The following is a 6000-nucleotide window of genomic DNA, read 5'->3' on the forward strand; positions in this document are numbered from 1 at the left end:
GACGGATACGTACAATCGACCCCTTGCTACCGCCCAATCTCTAGCACAGGAAGCGATTATAGATTACATCCTGGAACGTACGTTCGGCGTATTCGCCGTCTGCGCGTATACTAAATCGAATGCTGTAACGACCTCCTAATCGTGTAACTTGTAATCCGAAGAATCATAGATATGCAACGAGGGAAAATCGAATATGTACGATGGACCAGGATCTAGGCGGAAATTTATCTCGCACGAAACCACACGAATCCTCTACTATTTTCTTTGATTCATTTGTCAAATTCATTTGTTCGTCGATTCCAAGGAACTTTTATTTTCAAACTACAACGATAGCAAAAAGCAATGACTCGCGTGCCAGTAATAACGCTCAATGAAACTACGAGATGTCACGGAGGGTGTACTTACACCTATAACAGGCGTATTTTTAGTTTTTCTTCGCTGGCCACACACACGCGCTTTGATTGTTAGTTACGTCTCTGATTCCTTGTCCTCGGAGCGGACAAAGGGTTAAAGTGCTTGAAATTGATCCGAAAATATGCCGTTAAACTTAGATAGCATCCAACCTCAGCCGACGAAATTCGTAGAACAACCTTTCCAGGTAAGTAACGTTATCTCCGTCAGCGGAACCGTCTGGAAGTCTGCTGCTGCTGTGTATTAGCGTCATTCAAGTATCGTTTCAACAGAAGTTGTACGTTGGAGCAAAGAGAAAGTATCGTGCCTAAAACGCGCTGTAGCCGAGCGTGTCTGTAAAGCATAGGCACGTCAAATTACATTCCGCTGTCCTACGAAAGCCCATCGAGGAAGTTATCTACGAATTTCTCAGTATTTTCAACAGCGCGGGAATTGTTTCCTAATTTTCAATTATCTCTGGAATCTGGCCTTTAAAATTTAATATCTTGGCGCGTGCAATTACACCGCAACTTCTTCAATCTCCTTTGTTATCTTCTATTCCATTACGTTAGTGTAGGTACACTAACCCTGCACGTATCAAGCTGCAATCGGTCCGCTCGAAGATCAAGTCGGTCCCAAGTCCCATTTTCTTTTTTTTTCTTTTTCTTGTTTTTTTTTTTTTTTAATAGGGGAGAGATAACAAAATGGACCATACGGTCTAATATTGATAAAGTTCTTGTTAAAAGTGCCCAAATATTAATAAGACGTACGTATTACGTACGTAAAAAATTTAGAAGCCGTCAAAATGTCGGATTCCGTGAGCCTGGTATTAAACTTTGGCCGCTACTGTAAGTGAGCACTACTGTATGAAAGTAGCTCGCTGTGCACGGTGTCCGGGACGAAGGGTACGATATTCGGAGGCTGCGTCGCGCGTCGTCCCGACGCGGCGCGGTAATGGACCACGTTGAGAACCTCTGGGGACGGCAAACCGAGGTTTGAGGGGTGAACTTCCAGTGTGCTTCGTGATTAAAAAGTCATCGCGGCCGATGCCCTCTTCACGGCACGTTGGTCATCGCTGGGGTGCGGTATGAGGCGCATTATGTCGCGTTTCCGCCAGGAAGCAGGCGCAGTCGGGACAACAGCCTGCACCTCGTTTCCGTTCGCTCTGAGAGAACGTGCCTTGCGGACATTGCAGACGAGGATGAAGATACCCGATAAGAACGGGTACAAGCGTGATACAATGACAAAACGATAACGGAACGAAGGAACGGAGGAGGGATGCGCGACGAGTAACTGGATGAGAAAACGACGAGCGAAGGGGCCGGACGGGCCGGGGCGGGGGATGGTGGTGCGGTACCCGAGACACGGACACGAGGAGAACATGGACACGGACCAGTTCGCGACACCAAGGCAGACTCTCATTTCGGGGCGAGCGCATGCGAAACCATCCCCGCGAATAGGTCTGCGAGTGTTCCAGTCGGAGCGAAATCCGCCGAGCAAAAACCACGAACCGAGGGAAGGGAGTCAATGCGCAGTTTGTATAATACTCGACAGAAAATATTACTGCATTACAATGTGTAGCTACCTACCGAAACGCACTTGTCGGAACTTCCAGCCGTTGTCGCCTGTCGCCTGTCGCCGAAACATCCTAAGCCCAGTTTTAGCTCCCTCACCTGCTGGCTTCTTGTATATTCATAACGATATTTCCGCGCGAGAGCCACCGTGAAACGCGGGACAGTTTGAGCTTCCATAATTCGTAAATCTCTACACAACTACAACTTTGTTTATCTTCTTTTGCGCCTTCTTCTGTGCTCGACAATCTCCCCAAATCGAAATGTAAAGTTAGAGCTTCCGATATACCGTTATTCACAGTAATTTTCCCCATTTGAAACGTATGTATTTTTTCTATTATTAGGCAGTATTATTTAACATTGCAAATATTCTAAATCATGTGGAGAAATTATTGCTTTAAATCGAATGGTTTATTCGACAAGTAGGTCCGTGAGCGAATAAAGTAAAGTAGCTAAAATAAACAGATTCGTCGAATGTATTCGAAAAGTTGTTCAGAATTATGCCCCCAACAACATATTTCAAGGGCATTGAATCATAATCGAAAACAAAAGAAGTCATCAAACTCGTCAGGCATCCGTTTATCTTTGTTGTTTAAGCGCCACGCGGCGATCAAGTTCCGAAGATAGACGCAAGCTATAATTCGCTTTGCGCTTTTCACGCTTTCTACAATCCATAATAAAACTTCCGAAGTAACGGTAATTTACTTTAAAGAGAGTTTTCATCATCGATTCGCTACGAGAGACGATGGAAAAAAGATGTCAGGGCCGAGGGGACAGAGAAGGTAAAAACGCGCCGCGCCGCCGTGCGCCAGTCAGGAACGAAGAAGGAAATGGATCCCGGAGCGCTTCATTTATTTTTATGACAGTCTCGAAACTGATCGCTACATCGTCATGGACGGGCACGCATTATCGAATCCGTCCAAGTTTATTGGTACTCGTCCAAGGTAAACGCAATATCGCATTTGATGGCGGCGGAGTCGCTTCGCGACTTGCCGATCTAGCAGACACTGCCTGGCCGACAGCACATAATTACCAGAAAGTCAAAAGCAGGAGGAGAAGAGAATACGGAAACGAACATCGCGTGCTAACGCGGTCGGTGTTCGATTGTTTATTTTCGTGCGAACAATATAATATGTGGCCAAGTGTAGCGGTAATGTTGGGGTGACAGGACAAGTGGATACTTCCCTCTCTGTGCGATCATCAGTTAGATGAAGAGGCACCAAGGGGTCTCGTGATCGTTGCGGACTAGACAAGGAGTATAGATTTGTCAACTTCTAGATTCGCATCGCAATCCAGGAAAACTATTTTTAGCCTCCTAAGAGGCGAGCAGGAAAACTATTACGATTCAAATGTTTTCTGTACCTTTACATATTTTTCGACACTCTACAGAAATCGTCTCTAGTACACACCTAATTCTTTGTCAGAAGTTTTCCTATCGTTTATATCGTATATTTTGTTCCAACACTGGAGTTTACACAAAAACACTAACCCGTTCAAGGGTTAAATATTCCGTTTTAATATGCGCATTTGAAAAATGTTGCAAATGCAACTGTTTGAATAGATTGGCGAGCCCGTGAATGAACAATGGCGCACGAATACCAAAAATGGGTTAAGCTTATCTTGTCTTACGGTTGCCGAGAATAGAGCATGATAATTAAACAAATAATTCAATGTTCAAGTGGCGCATCTCGGGCACAGAACGGCAAACTGATCACGCGGAAGAGGCTCTTCACTCGGGTCAAGCACTGTCTACCGGCACTAGTAGCCTCCTTCATAAGCTATCCGAAAGTATCGTGTTTCATCTGTAACCAAGCGTACCGAATCAATTTGCATTACGAAGAAATAATAATCACGTCATACACCTCGAGAAACCTACATATTTGCTTTTGGTACACGTTGGTCGAGATACGCACTCGAGATGGCGATCGCTACCAAAACCGCATGCGTTCGATCGCGAGGAAAGTTACAGAGGCTAACAGAGTATGTAATCTGATTCGACATGCCGATGTGTCGGTAGTCTAGCGCTTGATTCAAATAGGTAAAGTTGTCTAGACCGATGTAATATTGCAGCCTTCCCGAAGAGTGCAACCACGAGAGTCCGGAAATCGCTGCGACAAGGTCTTTGTACCATAATCGCAGGAAGATGATAATCGACATAAATACCGCAAATCGTCGCCAATCGGCGAGAGTAGTTTTCCAAACCCACACGTACACAGAATCCGACTAAATCGTACTTTGAGTAGAAACTATAATAAATCGTTCTTCGAATCACGCTTTCTATCATACTACCGACCGACCGAATGACTGTGCTGATCGTTTCGTGACCTAACAGAGATGTACAGTGACTCCAATAATTATCGATACCAAACACACTTTAAATCGGAATAACGTTTTTACAAATGGAACTGACGACTTTTCTGTAAAGTTAGAAGGATCAGTTTTGTAGAACATTTTCGAAAAAATGCCCATTAGATCCGGATTTGTTAAAGGGTTACGTTCATTTTCAACCTCGAACAAAATGTTGCGTAATTATAACAGAATATAACGAGTGATTGAGAGTGCACGGAAGGCCTCGTCAGACAAAAAGATTGCATCGATTCGTTATTACAGCTGCTGGAAACAATATCGGATGCTTTGCTTCTTTCCATAAAACTCGATGCAAACGATTACTCCGTTCCACCAAACACCCAGTTCCTCTTACCGTTATTCGATTATCTTGAAAGTTATGCCATTTTATCGTCGAGGTCTAATTTTCGCCCCAGCCTCTCCTACTTTTATGGACCGCTTCTCAATTTGAAACGACGACGACGACGACGACGACGACGACGACAGGCGTAACGAAGCGCGCCAATTGCTTGACAACCCTGACCATGGCATTATCAACTGGACGCGAATATCCGTTGACATTCGAGTGGTCGGCGAGTCACTCTCTTTGAGGAGTATTTTACCGGTATACTGGCCAATACGTAGACATCGATGTGCCGCCTTTCAGCATTGCCGCAATGCCATTAAACTGGGTGCTGGCTGCTGTTGCAACCTCTGATGTAGTTGGTGCTGGTGCTGCTAGGTTCTGGTGCTAGTGCCGGTGCTGCTACCACACCGGGAAGCACGATGCTTTAAGTGGGTGGTACAGACGGCTCCGAGCAAGTACTTTGTACGAGCGAGCCGGAATTGGTTTAAGCCCATTATACGTGTACGTGTACGTGTACGTGTACGTGTACGTGTACGTGCGGCAAGAGACGTTAAAGAGCCCCGTTCATACGTCCTACGAAGTCTTCGAACCTGATCTACTTTCCTATCTGAAAATACCTTCTGTAACAAGGATGTACGGCCGGTGCAAGTTTGAAAGGCGCTAGGCGAAACGATCCAAATTGTCCCACGATAAGCTGAATACTTCGTTACACCTTGCGACGTTTCTCGAAAAGGTCGACAAAATGCAATTTTCCAAGTAGGCAGGTTCTGCTTTTTCATGCCATGGCAGATTCCGTATGTACATGCGTTTACTCTATAAGAGAGTAGTGAAATTCGTTGACCGTTACTTTCTATACACCCTGTACATAATCGTGTACATAACCATGCGCTCCGTCCAAAAATAAATCAAGTTATACAATAATTTGTGAAATTGACATAGACGGGGTGAGATAATGTTGGAACGAACTGAAATACATATGTAGATAGAAAATGGAAGAGAAAATCAATAGGCGGAAAACGATTCTAGAACCTAGTTCGTTATATGTATGTGTACCTAGACGAAGAATTTTATGCATTCGCAGGGGCAATGTGTCTATCAAATGCATTAAAATGCAAATGCTGGAGACGACGTAATAAATTTTTCATTTATTTGTAACCGGATCAAGTCCTTTGCGAAAAGTATGTGTAAGTAGCTTACTAATTCCAGCCGCTAGAGAGGAGACTCGAGAAATTTGGATTTGCATAAAGAGCTGCAGTCTAGTTATAGCATGCGTGTTACGTACTTGCAAAAGTTGCCATCTTACTGTTACTTGTCTACGTAATCCGTTCCAAGTTCACAGTCTAGACT

The sequence above is a fragment of the Halictus rubicundus genome, chromosome 13 (assembly GCF_050948215.1).
Source record: "Halictus rubicundus isolate RS-2024b chromosome 13, iyHalRubi1_principal, whole genome shotgun sequence".
NCBI lineage: Eukaryota > Metazoa > Arthropoda > Insecta > Hymenoptera > Halictidae > Halictus > Halictus rubicundus.